The sequence below is a fragment of the Lissotriton vulgaris genome, chromosome 1_1, assembly GCF_964263255.1.
Source record: "Lissotriton vulgaris chromosome 1_1, aLisVul1.2, whole genome shotgun sequence".
In the NCBI taxonomy this organism is placed as follows: Eukaryota; Metazoa; Chordata; class Amphibia; order Caudata; family Salamandridae; genus Lissotriton; species Lissotriton vulgaris.
In genome coordinates this window covers 1,731,505,544-1,731,523,541 of record NC_141685.1, presented here as the reverse complement: position 1 = coordinate 1,731,523,541, position 17,998 = coordinate 1,731,505,544, and the positions used below count along the sequence as shown (strand labels likewise).

Sequence of the window (17,998 nt, the reverse complement as noted above, 5' to 3'; positions counted from 1 at the left end):
AGAAATTGAAGGATTATAATTAAAGTGAGGTGGTGTTAAATTGGTAGAAATATTTTGAAATAGTAATGGTTTTAAAATAACACAACCGTTTTCTATACTTATTACAGGGGCGGCTCCTCCACGTGGGCGGAGGAGCATCGCCCCACTGCTTTCTCGTAGTGTGAGAAGCAGAAATATAAAATGGTATTATTAATACCATTTTATGTTTCTACTTCTCGCACTGCGAGAAAGCAGAAGGGTTTGGTATGGGGCGGGTGGGCGGTCCTGCTTCAATGCACGGGAGGGGTGGCTTGCCCACTGTTGGGGGCGTTGACTGTTTGGCCAGCCTAAGGGCCAACTAATTCTGTCATGCGCACTCTGCAGCCTACATGGAGAAAATGGCCTCTCCAATAACGCTAGTGCGGTTGGTGTCCCAGCCAATCACAGTGCTGCCATTGCAGCATTGGGATTGGCTTAGGGGAGGGGAGCGAGGCTGCCTGCTTCCTGTGTGGAACAAAAGGAGATGATGGACGGAGCGTTTGAGCAAATTAAACACTCACCCCCAGTCAACTGATCCGGGCCTAATCCATCACCATTCTTTAGCTCACTCAGCCACCCCAGTTCAGACATGTCCATATGCAAATCAGTCTGACCCTGTGCCTCATGGGAACAGTCCAGCCCTAACTGCCAAGCCATGTCTTCCCTGGACCGGAAACAAGCATCCTGGGACCGGTTTCGGATTCATAATCCTCATCAGCCCGGCTATCTTGAATCCAGTGGCCAAGTAAGCAAGGGACTCACGTCTGAGCATACCCTGCCAACCTAGGGCGAACAAAGCGAAACAAAAGGAGATGATGGACGGCGCGTTTGAGCAAATGAAACACTCACCCCCAGTCAACTGATCCGGGCCTAATCCATCACCATTCTTTAGCTCACTCAGCCACCCCAGTTCAGACATGGCCATATGCAAATCAGTCTGACCCTGTGCCTCATGGAAACAGTCCAGCCCGAACTGCCAAGCCATGTCTTCCCTGGACCGGAAACAAGCATCCTGGGACCGGTTTCGGATTCAAAATCCTCATCAGCTAGGCTATCTTTCTGTGTGGAGCAGAGACATGCAGGATGACGCAGGACTAGACCTGACCGTGCCGCGAAGGTAAGTACATTTAAAAAAAAAATATTTAAAATTAAACCCCAGCCTCCCTGCACAAATCACCCCCACCCGCATGTCATGCCGTCCGCGACTGACTTATTAGATATATAAGCAGTGAAATTATAGGGTTAAATTATTGCTGACACTATTCCTGACATTCACCTCTTCCCAGATCATGTGCATTTAAACGTACCATCAGATTCCGTACTGTTTTCTTTCTGTGAGCTTGTGACAAAAGGACCTGTGCAAGTGTCAAATAAGCAACTTCAACAGCATGTTTTACCAAACCGCACAGCCATTTGTGGTCTGAGTAATTCTTCCTTAAATGTCAGACACATAAGTGGCACACATACATGCTTTGCCCATTTCATATGCAAAAAGGACAGATGATGGAAGAAAAGCTGAATCCATCCAACAATAACCCCCCAGTCGCAGATCTGAATGAATGAAAATAAGCTTTGTATAGCGCGAACTTAGCCATGGGGAGTCAAGTCGCTGCACAAACGGGCCAGGAGACAGAGGTGCAGATATGTACAAGGCTTACAGAATTGAAAGAGTGAAAAGGCTGGTCTTCAAGGCTTTACGGAAGAGAGAATGAGTTTCCAGAGCCGAGATTGAGAGAGGAAGGGAGTTCCAAAGTTTAGCCACCGCCAAAGAAAAAGCTGTACCCCCCCATCTAGCTTTCCTAAAACTTGGAACTATCAGCAAGTTCTTGCTAGCCGATCTTAACTGCTTGGCGGGGACATATCTCCGAAAGAGTTTTTTGATGCCTTCTGACCCCGTATGTAGAAAGCCTTATGAACAAGGCAGAGGATTTTGAATAAAATTCTCCGGCCAAGTGGAAGCCAGTGTAGATTACCATTAGGGATAGTGGCTGAGACTGAGTGATATTTGGGAAGACCCATTACCAGCCTGGCTGCAGCGTTCTGCACTAGCTGAAGTCGATGCACAAGCCCCTTATTAATACTGAAATAGAAGGCATTACAGTAGTCTAGTCAAGTCTAGACAACACAAGGGCCACCACTGCCTGTTTTCAGGAGGAAAAGGAGAGAAATTGGGAGATCCTTCTCAGTGTACTTATAATCCCAAAGCAGGTGGAAACTATTCTATTGATATGGGGGCCCGTCAATTATGATGCCTAAATTTTTGGAGCTTGTGCCAGGGCAGGGGTAGGGGACAAGGGTATCCGGCCACCAAGCCTCTGACCAGGTATCCTGATGGTTTCCAATAATTAAAATCTCAGTTTTATCCCCATTGAGTCTTAGGTAGTTCTCTGCCATCCAGGAAGCCACTGCCTGCATACAGTTTTTAAAATTTGCCGCTGATGCTTCTACGCTGTAATGGAGACCATAATTGAAGGGTCATCAGAGTAGGATAATACTTCTAGCCCAAAAGATCTCAAAACCCTGGCGAGAGGGGCTGCATAAATATTAAAAAGGGTTGGACTCAATGAGGATCCCTGAGAAACTCCGCAGAACAACTGATTGGAAGCTGAATAGAATTGGCCCATCTTAACTCTTTGCGACCGGTCCATCAGAAATGAGTTGAGCAAATTCAGGGCGGAGCTCTTGATCCCTATTTCCCTAAGACTGTCAACCAATCTTAAGGGGGAAATAGTATCGAAGACCCCCGTAAGATCCAGAAGGATCAGTAATGTCATATGACCGGCTTCAACCTGACTTCGGATGTTGTTAAGTACCGAGGTTAAAGCCGTCTCAGTACTGCGCTCTCTTCTGAACCCATGCTGCGAGCCATCGAGCAGCTGGTGTGCCTCCAAATAGGAACTGAAATGGAAATTCAGATGTTTCTCCAAAAGTTTTGCTGGGGCAGGTAATAGGGAAATGGGACGGTAATTCTTTAACTTAGCTGGACCTAGGGAGGGCTTCTTTAAAAGGGGTTTAACCACCGCAGTTTTCCACGCGATGGGATACTGCCCAGATCTAATAACAGTGCTAAGAAGTGAGGTCCAGTGCAGAACAATAACTTCCATTCCTAATTTTCAAAATTTTCAAACGGCAGGACTCCAGCGCGGAACAAGACTTGATTCCATTTAGCAACCACTCGATATCCTCTTGCAATACAGGGTCGAAGGAAAAAAGATAACCTTCCTCCATAGGAGCTACCAAATGATCCACAACCGGGGAGTCCAATGGAAGATCTAGATCCTTTGGCATTGAGAATCTCCAGGGAGGAATAGATTTCCTTGATTTTAGCTTGAAAAAAGCCTGCCATTTTGTCAAAGACCATGGGAAACATCAGTAGACTCAATGGTTGAGGGGCCAGGAGAGGATTAATCACAGTAAAAAGTACCTTGGAGACCTTAAGGATTCCGTCATCCTAGAATAAAATAATACCTTTTCCTCAGTAATAGCATTTTTGTATTCTCTCAATATAAGTTTGTGCAAATCGCTTTCGGCTAGTTTAAGGACACGGCGCCATTTCCTTTCCTGGTGTCGGCATACTTGTCTTAGTTTTCTCAGTCTCTCTGAGAACCAAGGAGCCGACTGCTGTTTTCTGGCTGCATAGTGCTCCTTAAGATGGGCAAGGGAATCTAAGGCTGCCAAAAGCCAGTTGGAGAAGTCCGAATAGGTTGAATTAACATCCGAATGAGAGGGCCAATCATAATTGCTAAGTATGTTAAGAAGAGCCTCCTTGTTAATACGGCTGAGGTTTCTCTTCATCTCCACCCTATTCTTAATATTGTGGCCTAAATGAGATGCTAAAATTTGCAGCTGGTATGAAATGGCATAATGGTAGGACCAAGAGAGTTGAATAGGTTCTTCCACCTTAATCCGAGAATCATTAGAAAAATGCCATCCAGAATGGGTCCTGGTATGAGTGGGGCTCATAACCAACTGGGAGAGGCCACATGAATCAATAGTTTCTAAGAATGTTTTGCGTTTCTGTACACAGAGTCTTCTCCAGATGAATATTAAAGTCACCCAGGATAGTTATGTTTGATCATGCCAAACAGGGCTTTATTAGATTGCTAAAATCCTGATTGAACATTGCTCTGGATCCAGGAGGCCGATAGGTCACTAGTCCAATAAAGCTTCTGAAGAGCTGGGTTAAATCCATAGTTTTTTTTGCACGCCTCGCTATTCCAGTTAACACCCGGTCTCATTTCATCAAGACCAGGCTACTCTAAAAAAATCTCCTTTCCTAGCTCCACTAAATGCCTCATAATTGGTAACTAAACCCCAGCCTTACCTCTCTGCTTCTCTCAATCCTAAAACCAGAAGAGAGATCATGTATATTCGATTGCTGACACTGCCGATAGTGGATTTCAGCCAGGCCTGAGCAAATCAAAAAACCTGGAGGAGCATGCAGACTATGAGACTACAAATGAGAATCATGGCTGCACCTCTTGTACTGTTGCCCAACTATAATGAACGAAAGGAAAATCCTTCTCAGGGAACTATACCTGAGGGAAAAGGCAAGCACCTGCCTAGTGGATTCGGCAATATGTTTCTCACAAAAGGAGTCCTCCATCCTGGCACGTTGCAGAAAATTTATAGAACAATCGGGGATGCTTTCCAGCCCCATTCTGATTCTCCATCGCGCCCACGCATAACCCAAAAACTGATTCTGGATTATTTCAAACAGAGGAGATGGGCTTTTTGCCGACCAGAAATGAAACCCAGTAGTCATGTTCATATTCTCTGAAAGACACTTTCACAAAAGGAATATTCACCTCTCCTGTGGAACTGCGATCCTGCTCAGAATTAAGTACAACAGAGGCTGGTAACTCCCAACTATCTCATCCAATGAAGGTCTGTTTTAAACCTCACAAAGCCACAAAGCACAAGCAATTATCAGAGAACTAGGATCATGGACAGAATAAATGGCGCTAAAGGACAAGGAAAGAAGGGAAATAACAGTAAACGGATGAGTTAGACAGGGGTCAATTCCCACCGGGTCTAGTCGTATAGGAATGTGCAATTATAAACATGAAATTTTTGTCCTGGACTAGATGATGGCACATAGCACCTGCTCCTTCCCAGAGAGTTGAGCCCATAGGCAAACCTCCCGCTGCTAAAGTGAGCGGTTCCTAAAGAGGGAGGATTGACTACCAACAAAATTGGAGACTAAGTTTACCGGGCACGGAACAATGCGCAGCTTCCCCTACATAACCAGAAGTAATTTTTTTTTTAACTTTGACGCAAGGGCCAAGCGCAGATACTGTGGTTCTTTTTTTAATGTCATTTTACTGTAATGCAATGGTTTAAATTACCTTATGCAAACAAACTTCGACTTCATATGCAAATCAGTCTTGACCCTATTCCCCATGGGATCAGTCCAGGTCCTCCCTGGACCAGAAGCAAGAATCCTAGGACCGGTTTCAGAGTTTCAACCCTCATCAGCCAGGCTAGCTTGAACCTGGTGGCATAGCGAGCACGGAACCCACATCTGGGCATATCTTCCCACTTAGGGCTACAAATGCAAAAAGAACAGATGAAGTACGGAATGCTGAATCAATCGGACAATCACCCCCAGTCACAGATCTGGGTTAAATCCATGATTGTTTTGCACGCCACGCTATTCCAGTTAAGACCCAGCCATATGCAAGTCAGTCTTGACCCTGTTCTCCATGGGAACAGTCCAGCCCGAATGACACTATGTAAAAATTGCCTGCGTTACAGCCTTTGTAAAAATATGAAGTGGCAGACAAAGATTGTTTAGAAACATGGTTGTTATGTTTCTTTTGTTTATCCAAAAAGCACCGTTGTTTCTTTTGTTTATCCAAAAAGCACCGTTGTATCAGCTTTATTTAGTTGTAGTCCTCATGTACAAGAGACTGCTCTAATTTGCATGTCCTAGCATTATTCTGTAAAAAATATATACCACCAACAACACTTATTCCATCCCACGTTGTGTACATCAACTAATTTAGAATAAATGTTTTGTGGAAGGCTCAATGGTCATGTCCTATTCAATATTCTTGAAGGTCCTATTCATTCAAATACTTAGGTCTGGGAACTCCTCGTCCACTTCTCTGGGTTGCATTCTACAAGCAATCAAAGGAGGAGAACGTTTACTCTTTGAGAATTCATGATGTTTATTTATGTAATGCAGTGAACACAAACCGCATGTTAGTCTGGATAATGTACTCTTGTACTCTACAGATTTGCAGCCTGGTTTATGAAATACCATATTTTTTAGAGTGTTGAACAGCTGTTCTTAGGAATTGATAATAATTACTGATAAATATGAGTTCTAATTAACAATGACGTTCCACTGACTTAGCAAACACTAGCATGAGACTAGTTGTATCATTGAGTCATGTTTGGGCCGTTACCTAAGTTCTGTCATAGATGTACACTACCAAAAGTTGGATTCAATTTAGTTATTTTACTATTAGTTGAGCTGCCTGTTGACTGATCTTTCTCTCAAGGAAAGAGTGGTTTTGAATTTGTCTCTATTAAGTATTTACCAGACTGGATTGCTACTGCGTGTTCATACTACGGATTGGGTGAGAACTGTGGATGTGCTTATTTCGATTGATAGCTGTGACTGAAAATGCTTTCCTTTGGAAATTAGTGTGCACCCTGTTAGTTTAATGAGGCATCTCAGGGTGGGCATCAGCTCGTGGGGCATAAATGTGGAGGTGGTCGTCAAAACGGGACTTTTTGGATGCCACTGTGACTGAAACCAAATGCAGGTCATTAATAAGAACATCTCGCAGAAGTTTGTGCCCTTGAACATGCTACCAAGAGTCCTTGATTTGCACAATGGAGCACTTTGCTACAGTCCCAGAATGTTGTTTATATGTACATAGTCAAGTCAAAGAATTTATATAGCGCACTACATACCCAGAGGGTCTCAAGGCGCTTAGGGAGGGGAGGAGGATTATTTGTTAAATATCCACGTTTTAAGTTGCTTTCTGAATGCAAGGTGGTTCTGGGTAAGGCGAAGGTGAGTGGGGAGTGAGTTCCATGTTTTAGCAGCCAGGTATGAGAAGGATCTGCCTCCCATGGTGGTCTTGTTGATGCGAGGTATAGTGGCGAGGGCTTGGCTGGAAGAGCGCAGTTGGCGGGAGGGGGTGTAGAAGGACAGTCGTGAGTTGAGGCATTCTGGTCCGATGTCGTAGAGTGATTTGTGTGCGTGGGTGAGCAGTCGGAAAGTGATCCTCTTGTTGACGGGTAGCCAGTGGAGGTCTCTCAGGTGACCAGAGATGTGTTCGTTACGCGGGATGTCTAATATGATCCTGGCTGAGGCGTTTTGGATTCGTTGGAGTTTCTTCTGGAGTTTAGCGGTAGTACCTGCGTAGAGGGTGTTTCCGTAGTCCAGTCGGCTTGTGACCAGAGCGTGGGTGACTGTTTTTCTGGTCTCGGTGGGGATCCAACGAAATGTTTTTTTGAGCATGCGAAGAATGTTGAAGCAGGATGAGGATACGGCGCTGACTTGTCTATTCATTGAAAGTGAAGAATCCAGGATAACGCCTAGGTTCCGTGCGTGGTCTGTCGGGATGGGTGCTTTTCCAAGGGCTTCCGGCCACCAAGAGTCGTCCCATGCAGAGGGGGATGTACCTAAGATGAGGACTTCAGTTTTGTCTGAATTCAGTTTCAGACGGCTGTGTTTCATCCATTCGGCAACTTCTTTCATTCCTTCGTGTAGGTTAGTTTTGGCGGTGTTGGGGTCATTGGTGAGAGAAAGGATCAGTTGTGTGTCATCCGCGTAAGAGATGATGTTGAGGTTGTGTTGGCGTGCGATGGCCGCGAGGGGGCTCATGTATACGTTGAAGAGGGTGGGGCTGAGTGAGGATCCTTGTGGTACTCCACAGATGACTTCAGAGGCCTCGGACTTGAATGGTGGAAGGCGGACTTTCTGGCTTCTTCCGGTGAGGAACGAGGTGATCCATTCAAGTGCTTTTCCATGTATTCCGATGTTTCTGAGGCGTTGTAAAAGGGTGCTATGGCATACTGTGTCGAAGGCTGCGGAGAGGTCGAGGAGGATGAGGGCGACTGTGTCTCCATTGTCCAGTAGAGTTCGAATGTCGTCTGTTGCTGCGATGAGGGCGGTCTCAGTGCTGTGTTTTGCTCGGAAGCCAGATTGTGAGGAGTCGAGGGATTTGTTGGCTTCGAGGAAAGCGGCGAGTTGGTTGTTGACGGCTTTCTCGATGACTTTGGCCGGGAAAGGAAGGAGTGATATGGGGTGGTAATTTTTGAGTTCGGTAGGGTCCGCTGTGGGTTTTTTCAGAAGGGCGGTGAGTTCAGCGTGTTTCCAGCTTTCCGGGAAGGTGGCGGAGTTGAAGGAGCAGTTGATGACGTCTCGGAGGTGCGGAGCTATGACGGAGTCTGCTTTGTTGAAGATGTGATGAGGACATGGGTCTGTGGGGGATCCAGAGTGGATGGAGTTCATCAGGCGGATGGTGTCGTCGGTGGAGATTGGGTTCCAGTCGTTAAGGGTGATCAAGGGGGGAGAAAGTTCATCGTATGGTTGGGTGGGTTGGTCTCCGGGTTGGTTGTCGAAGCTGTTGTGAATGTCTGCAATTTTGTTGTGGAAGAATGAGGCTAGGGAGTCGCAGAGGGCTTGAGAGGGGGTGATGTCGTTGGAGTTGGCCGAGGGATTGGTAAATTCTTTGACGATGTTGAAAAGTTCCTTGCTGTTGTGGGCGTTGTTGTCTAGTCGGTCCTTGAATGCTGTTTTCTTGGCCTTTCGGATTAGTTGGTGGTGTATGCGGGTGGCATTTTTGTAGGCGTCTTTGGTGTTGGTGGTTGGGTCTTTTTTCCAGGCTTTTTCAAGGGAGCGGCAGAGTTTCTTGGACTTCTTAAGATCATCGTTGAACCATGAGGCCTTCTTGCTGCCAGGTTTGCTTTGACGTTTTTTCAGTGATGCTAGAGTGTCGGCGGTGTTGGATAACCATAGGGTGAGGTTGGTGGCGGCTTGGTCTGGGTTAGAGGAGTGTGCAGGGGTGTTTAGAAGGAGCGATGAGGAGATCTGGTCGATGGTGATTTTGTTCCAGTTTCTTTGTAGAGTTGGTTGGAGGTGGTTGATGGGTTTCGGCTTGTTGTAGGTGAAATGAACGCAGCTGTGGTCAGTCCAGAGGAGATCCGTAGTGTGGCTGAAGGAGACATGATTGCTGGAGGTGAAGATGGGGTCGAGTGTGTGACCTGCGATGTGGGTGGGGGAGGTGACCAGTTGTTTAAGTCCGAGGTTGGCGAGGTTGTCCAGGAGGTTGGTGGTGTTGCGGTCGTTGTTCTTTTCAAGGTGAAAGTTGAGGTCTCCCAGGAGGATGTACTCTTTGGAGGGGAGCGCGTGTGGAGTGGTGAAGTCCGTGATGTCTTCGCTGAATTTTGAGCGGGGTCCTAGTGGTCTGTAGAGGAGGGTGCCTCTGAGTGTGGTCTTGGGGTCGATGTGGATCTGGAAGTGAAGGTGTTCAGAGTTGGCGAGGTTGACGTCAGAGCTGGTTGAGATGCGGATTGATTTTTTATGGATGATAGCGATTCCTCCTCCTGTGTGGCCGGTACGGTCCTTGCGTGTGATCTTATAATCTTCAGGGATGGCAATGGTGATGTCTGGGGCGGAGGAAGCGTTCATCCATGTTTCTGTTAGGAAGGCGACGTCCGGAGAGATGGTGTCTAGTAGGTTCCATAAGTCAATGGCGTGTCTGTGGACCGATCGGGTGTTGAGAAGGATGCATTGTAGGTGATTGGGGTCGGGAATCTTTGGTGTGATCGTAGCGGGGATGTTGTCGGTGCCGATGAATTTGCAGGAGTGGCAAGAGAAAGGTCCATGGGTGTGTCCAGGAGCGGCTTGGACGCAGTTGGGGGCGCGACCGGGGTTGAGGGCTAGGAGGGAGGAGGCATCGTAGGTAATGCGGGCGGGATGGGCAGCGCGAGGGGCAGGGGGTCTGGCGCTGGGCGCGGTCCAGGCGCGGACGGGCGTAGACGGGCTTACCTTTGGCGCACCTTCGGCGAGACTGGGGCGCGATCGCTGCGCGTGAACGCTGCGCGTGGGAGCAATTGTCATATATGGATGGTGGAGGGGGAGGGGCGAGGGCGTCTGAGCTGGGAGGCGGGGCGGGCTCCAGAGGGCGACCACAACAATCAAAATGGAGGCGGAGGGGTCTGCGGAGCGGAGCGCTTATGGAGAAACGCGCAAAACCAGCTAAAGAGCTTTGTCAGAATTAAACTCCTGTTCCTCAGGCAGCTATTATTGCCCAAACTTAATTGGTCCATTGAATGCTTTATGTGGATAAAATGAACAAGAATATAGCTTTATCTCTTTATTGGGAGGCACTTCTTTAAATTCGCCTCACTGCAAATGTATTGGTCAGTTGATTGTGATAGTTTTGCATTTGTTTCCCATTATCCAAATGTATTCCATTTTCCATAACCGCATCGCTGCGGCGGCTTTTCCCGCTGTGCGCGGCAAATTCGAAATTACCGCGTTACGTGACGAGCTGGCCTTGTCATCCGCGCAGGACAGGTAAGCGCGATGACGAGCCCAGCTCGTCAATAGCCTCGAAGGGGTTAAATGCGGATTAGTACCCCTGTTTTAGAAGGAAGGTACTCAGTCAGTTGAAGGTGCTTGCCTAGATTCGCACCACACAATGAGCCCGACAAACCAATTTGCGGTTACCATATCCTATGAAAGACCTGAATGCGGATAATGGTATGGTGATATGTCATTGTCAGCATGACTAAATCTTTATTCTTTCTTGAACATGGATTGTATTTATTACAGTTATCTGTGTTTAACTGTTGTTAAAATCTAGTTATGGTAAGTGTGTGTGTATTTATTTGTTCTGAGACCCATTTATCTTTTGGGCGAATTGGATTGATTTTTTTTACTTTTTTGTTTTGTGAGGCTTGGATAGCAAAAAGTCCTATCTATTTATTCACTTTGCTTCCATAGCAATATTTGACACACAGCAGCTTCGTAGAGCTGAAAACCAGATGGAACCAAAAAGATAATTCAGAAAACCAGGTAAAATTAATTTCTGATGCAGTTCTTTTGGGGATGCTGTTAATAGACGGCAGCAAGGCATCCTAGAACTGGATGCCTCTGACATAAACCATTTTTTTTTTGCCAAATCTGTGTTTTCTAGATAAAAATTAGATTCATGTATTCCGGAGCGGTACCTTGTGAATCTTGCTCATGTTATGCAGCACTTTGCAAAAGAATCTCTGATGAATATGAAGCCAATGTGCACTGGATAATTTAGTACAAGTGTGCGGACTGTGAGAATTTGCAAATATAAGAACTGGAAATGGTAAGATTTCAAGCATGACTAAGCAACTCTTATAAAATGAATAATCTTCAACCTATAAAAACCAGTACTTACCCTAAACTCATTCCACTCTGTACCGAGTCGTTGTGCGCCCGGATGGCCTCGGAGGTCTTCAGTTTTGTAATAGCCGACACACATGGCAGGGCAGGAGCTTCTTACTTTATGCTGCATTCTTCCGCTGCCAGGGAGTAAAGGCGGACTAGACATAATGTACATTTTGCATACCTTTCCATGCATGCTGTGTTCTGTGGTAACAGCAGGAGTAATGGAAGGAAAAGGAACCCAGCTAGGTCCTTTGACATAGCCAGAATTGTACCTCCACTAGAACTGCCAATAGCCATCTTCGAGGGCAGAAGCCTGATTCTCATAAAGTGTCGAGAGCCCAGGAGTGTTAAACATCGTTTACAATGATGTTGATTCATCGCATACCATTACAACGCGGTCATTACAACAACCATTTTGTTACATCACATACCATAAATACACTTGAACTATTATCTCGAACTCTCTTAATACTCTGCACCAATCTGTACTACATGTTTGACCCCTCTGCTTATTTGTATGAGTTGTCTTATTATTCACATGATTGGCTTTGCAGCCACCTATTTGTACTGTTTGATTTATTGATTTATATGTCTGACTTTGCTCCCTCATGTACCCCTCTATGTAAAGCGCTCTGATATCTGAAAAGATCTTGTCCGCGCTATATAAAACTTTAAAAATAAATAAAATAAAATAAAATTATAATGAAAGTCGTTATAACGAATTGCTGCATGAGGCAGAAGGTGTTGGATTTTAAGTCCAACTCCTTCCCTTCTGTTGCACAGACTGGAGTTGGAATAGTGAGTTACACTATTCCAAAATCCACCTCCCCCTCTACAGCAAGTCGTTCTAATAATGTGCGTTGTAATGGTATGCGGCGTAACAACCTACGTAAAGTGGCCTATCCCCAGGGACACCTTATTTCCTTCTGGATGTTTGTTCAGGTACACAAATAAAAAGGAGGGTGAGAAATCCTTATAAAAAGGGTGGAGATTTACAGGCATACCTACTGGGTTCAACCAGTCAGGGACTCAAGGTTCCCCATATGAGGGCACTAATACTCCAATCAATGCCATAGCGTGAAAAGGGGTGTATGAACTTTATATAAGGCCTGACTACCAGCTTTTCAGCAGGCCATCCAACTACAAAGCACTTAGCTTGCCTTATACAAAGAGTACCAAGAACTTCAGGGCCCACACCTGTAGAATACCCCCAAGTTTCTGACAGGATCCAGAAGATTTAATTATTTTTGCTCCTGTGCGCAGCATCATCGTGCCCTGCATGGTTTGTTCCCAAAATAGGCCAGACTTTTGGATGTCTTTTTGTTCGTTTGGTCTCTGGAACAATAAGGACTTGCAGTAGGATCTGTTGAAAGTTGTCAGCCCTTTGTACCTTGTTACATTTGCTGGACTATTTGTCCTGGTTCAAATTTCCTGTTGTGTTGAGGTTCCTAAAAGTTTTGACTTGTATGTTTACTCTCGAACCCTTTGTGTTGCCTTAGTGGGATCTCAAAAGGTCCTCATTTTCCTAATTTGACTACATTCGAACCAGTGCAAAGCTGTCAGCTATGTCTTCTGACTCTGAAGACTGTGTTTCTGGTAGCTGTGACTTCCACTCGTCATGTGAGTGACTCAAAGCCCTCTTGGTACAACCACATTAGAACACCTATTTCACAGATAAAGTGGTGTTGTGGACCAAGGCGGCGTTCTTGTCAGAATTTGTGACTGCTTTTCATGTTGGGCAATCCATCACTCTCCTAACGTTCTTTGCTGCACCTTACCCTCGAAAGAGATGGAGAGACTCCAGTGACTGATGTAGAACTGTTTCTCGCACTGCCAACCTAGATTAGACCACCGATTATTAGGCCATTAAAATATGATCGCGTATTTCAGAGGAGTGACTGAAGAGGCCTACAGGATTCAGTTCTGAAATTTTAAGTTGGAGACCACTGAAACTCCATACCAGTTGAATTATGTCCTCAAAGATCAGACTGATAAGAAAAGAAATGGATAAAGTACGTGTCCTCTGAGCCCTTCCCTGTCCAAAGACAAAGAAAGATATATGTTTCTTCTCGGGCTTTGTAGTATTTGTGGAGGCATTTATGCTCCAGTATTCAGATCTAGCTGCTATCTAGATGATCGCTTGATGTAGTGCGAGTCCTAATATCATGGGGTGTACTTGACAGGAAAATGGCTAAGGAGCTCCTGGTAGATACTCCCCCTCCGCACAGCTCCACCTGTGTGTCCCTGCCCCAGCTGCCGCTGCTGAGGAAGTTCCAGGCCGCAAGTCTGTTCATCTTCTGCCTGACCGTGTTACTGTATTGCCACTGCCCATTCGCTGCCCCCGCCTCCCGCCCGCTCCTCCCTCACACCGCCCCATATATGCCTGCCGCTGCGCGGCCGCTGTCGCGCTTAAGGCTAACCTGTTTGTGCCCATCCGCACCTGGACCGCGCCAAGTGCCAGAACCCCTGGCCACTGCTCCTGCCACGATGACCGCCGCCGCTACGATGCCAGCTCGCTCCATGCCCTTAACCCCGGACAGACATACACCTGCTTCAAGGCCGCCCTGAAACGCACACACGGTCCCTTCACCTGCCGGAACATCAGCTACACCAGACTCAGAACCAATGGACCACCCGCCAAGAAAAGACCGCACCCACCTGCGATGCATACTACAGAACACCCGCTCCGCGCACAAACACGCCATCGAGCTCTGGGACCTGCTCGACACAACATCCCCGGACGTCGCCTTCCTGACAGAGACCTGGTTGAACGACTCCTCCGCACCGACGTCGCCATAGCCATGCCAGACGGCTACAAGATCACCCGCAGAGACCGCTCCAACGGAGACAGAGGAGGAATCGCCATCGTCCACAAGAACAGCATCAGGGTCTCGACCAGCACCGACGACGCGCTCAGCACCGCCGAACACATGCACTCACAGACCCCAACTCTACCCTCAGAGGCACCCTCGTCTACAGACCCCATGGACCCCGTCTCCAGTTCAGCGACTCCATCGCCAACTTCATCAGCATGCATGCCCTGACCTCCACCGACTACATCCTCCTCGGAAACCTGAACTTTCACATTGAGAACAACAACGACAGGAACTCCACAACCCTGATCGATAACCTCGCCAACCTCTGACTGAAGCAACTCTTCAACGCCCACCCACTCCGCCGGCCACACACTCGACCCCATCTTCTCCTCAAACTCGCACGTCCCAGTCAGCCACACCACCGAACTCCTCTGGACCGACCACCACTGCATCCACTGCACTTTCCAGAAACCCACCACACACCACCGCACCCAACAGATCCCCCGCCGCTGCTGGAGCAAAATCACCAAAGACAAACTACAGGCAAACCTCGCTCTCAGCCCACCCATTGAACCCACCAACTCCGACTACGTGGCCCACAGCCTCAGATGCTGGATCAAAGACTGTGCAAACAACCTCGCCCCGCTAAAGAAACTCCCCACAGAGACACCAGCAAGAGGGCCAGCTGGTTCACCTCAGAACTCCTAGCCTCAAAGCAAGCCTGCCGGACACTAGAGAAGAAATGGCACAGTGACCGCGCAGCACACAATGATGCCATCCGCAACCACCACCACCACCTCATCAGGGCCGTCAAGAGAACCTTGTTCAAAGACCGCCTCAACAACAACGCACACAATAGCAAGGTGCTCTTCAACATCTTGAAGGAACTCTCCAACCCCAGCTCCAACACCAACGACATCCCGCCGTCACAAGCCCTGTGCGACTCCGACATCCACGACGGCTTCTACACCCAAACAGACCCCACAGACAGCAACACATCGGACCCTCCGCACACCATCGACCATGAGCACAATCCACTCCGGCTCTCCGTCAGATCCCTTCCCGCACCACGTCTTCAACAAAGCAAGCAGCTCCATCGTACCCCACCTGTGCAACGTCATCAATCTCTCCCTTGCGACCGTGACTTTCCCAGAGAGCTGGAAACAAGCTGAGATCAATGCCCTACTGAAAAAACCCAAGGCTGACCCAAGAGTTCTCAAGAATTTCCGGCCCATCCCTCTGCTCCCCTTCCCGGCCAAGGTTATCGAGAAAATCGTCAATAGAAAGCTAACCTGTTACCTCGAAGAAAACCGAATCCTGGACCCTACCCGGTTAGGGTTCCGCAGCAACCACAGCACCAAGACCTCCCTCATCCCCGCCACCGACTACATAAGGACCCTGCTGGACAACGGCAGTTCCGCAGCAGTAATCCTCCTAGATCTCTCCGCCGCCTTCGACAGTCTGCCACCGCACACTATATGCACGCCTCCACGCTGCAGGGATCCGAGACAAGGCTCTGAACTGGACCACCTCCTTCCTCACAGGCAGAACCCAGAGCGTCCGCCTCTCCCCATTCCGATCCAAAGCCTCCGAGATCATCTGCGGTGTACCCCAGGGATCCTCCATCAGCCCCACACAGTTCAACATTTACATGGCCCCGCTCACACACATCTCCCGACAGCACGACCTCAACATAATCTCCTATGCCGACAACACTCAACTGATCCATTCCCTCACCCAAGGACCCCATCACCGCCAAAGCCAACCTCCACGAAGGAATGAAAGCCGTCGCCGACTTGATGAAGACCAGCGGTCTGAAGCTTAACTCGGACAAGACTCAGGTCCTCATCCTCTGCTCCAACCCTTCAGACTGGGACGACTCCTGGTGGTTGACGGCACTGGGAGCAGCCCAGACACCCACCGACCACGCACGCAACCTGGGAATCATCTTCGACTCAACGCTCTTAATGACCAAGCAGGTCAACGCCGTCTCCTCCTCCTGCTTCAACACCCTGCTCATGCACTGCAAGATCTACAGATGGATCCCAACGATACAAGAAAGACAGTCACAGATCCTTCTCCCACCTCGCCACCAAGACATGGAACACCCTCCCACCGAGCCTACGACAGACCCAAGACTTGCTGACCTTCAGGAGGATGCTCAAGACCTGGCTGTTCGAGATGGGTGAAGCATGCCTTCCCATCTCTGCTGGCTGGGGTTGCAGAGGAAAAGGAAGCTGGCTAGAGCCTTTGACATGCCCATCTTCAAAAGTGAGGAAGTTCAGAGAATCTATCCTTTTCACCGACTCTTCTTTATAGCAGACCATGGAGAAAGAGGAGGGTGCCTTCATTGTAAAAGGGTCAGAGCTTCACATGTATTCTTACCAGGCCCAACCAATCGGGAGTGCATTTCTGCCCAGAGGAGGGGCAAGGCCATCAGGAGGAGGAAAAGGGGCCGAAAAACTATTTTGGGAACTCCCTGTTGAAGACCCATCAGACTACAGTCTGCCGGATTCTGCTGGGCTGATAGGATTGCAGTGATGACATCCTGTATCTCTCCACTGGCAAATGGGCTCTCAAAAGTGGGTGAAAGAGTTACAGGCAGTAAAAGAGGAAGATTTCGGGCTGACTTATAAAGCGTTGCTAATCACCCAATAGGGTATCCCGGTGCTTGCAGGGCTGGAGACTTATTCAAACAGTCAGTTTAGAGGGTCATTCGGAATTCCGAAAGTGCTTTAACAACTAGCCTTCCTTGTTGGGTTGCGGAGTAATATGTCGGAATGCCCAAATACAAACAATGATTAAATGTGGAGAGCAAGCCGAGTTCAGCAATGGTAGAACTCCTCTACCTCAGCGCACAAGAACATTGAATGGAAAGGTGGGAGAAACAATGCTTGCACTAACTTTAAAGTACTTCTGAGGTAGTTGGACCCATGAACGTCAGAGGTATAATTATTTTTATTTGTGGGATGATGTTCCCTTTAAAATCTCGGCTATAGAAACCAAATAAAAAGTTTTAGTTTAATAAGTTTGAAACAAGAGATTCTACGATAGCCCTCTACACTAAAGTAAGTTACTGTCTGTGTTGAAAACCTTGGTTATACAGAAACATTTGTGTACAAAAGATCAGATTATTGTGTATTGTTCTCTATCGATCGTCGAATGCTCTGACCAGCCTTAGGTACACAGAGCAATGTCAAAAGTGACAATAAGGCAATGCACAAGCAGCCTCTTGGTTTCTTATCTCCCAACCCTGTCATAATTGCTGCATTTTGACTAGTGTACTCTTTCATCTAAGTGACCTTTATGAAAAATCATTATCTGTTTGTCAAATTGACCATATGTTCACACAGCAAGGCTCACTTTCACTATCCTCCCTTACCCCCTTTTAACTCTACGTTTTAATCCTCTGCCCAGAACAAAGCGTTGTTGATTTGTACTTAGGTTTACAATGTAGAGATTACACACAGAACATAGATGCATATATTACCTTTGAATGGTATTCGAACATTAACATGAGTATGGTCTTAAATGGTTTGTCCAGACGTCATTATTTTACATGGATTCTGTTCATTTAGTTTGAATTTGCATTGTGCGGATAGTTGTTTGTTTAAGGGGTACCCTTTTCAATCACTAAGAGATCGCCGGTTACACCTACATTTATTATGCAAGAAGCTGATGTTTCTCTAGCGTTTGTTTATAAGAGACTGAAGATCAGCCTCATGTCATTATGGATGCTCTTACAGTCTTCTAGCATGTCTTTGGAATG

General features: G+C 47.2%; 1 protein-coding gene across 1 annotated transcript in view; it reads left to right on the top strand.

The window, feature by feature from the left end:
* USP6NL (USP6 N-terminal like) overlaps positions 1-17,998 on the top strand; it is a 927,917-nt gene that overhangs the window by 177,938 nt on the left and 731,981 nt on the right. The window lies entirely within an intron of this gene.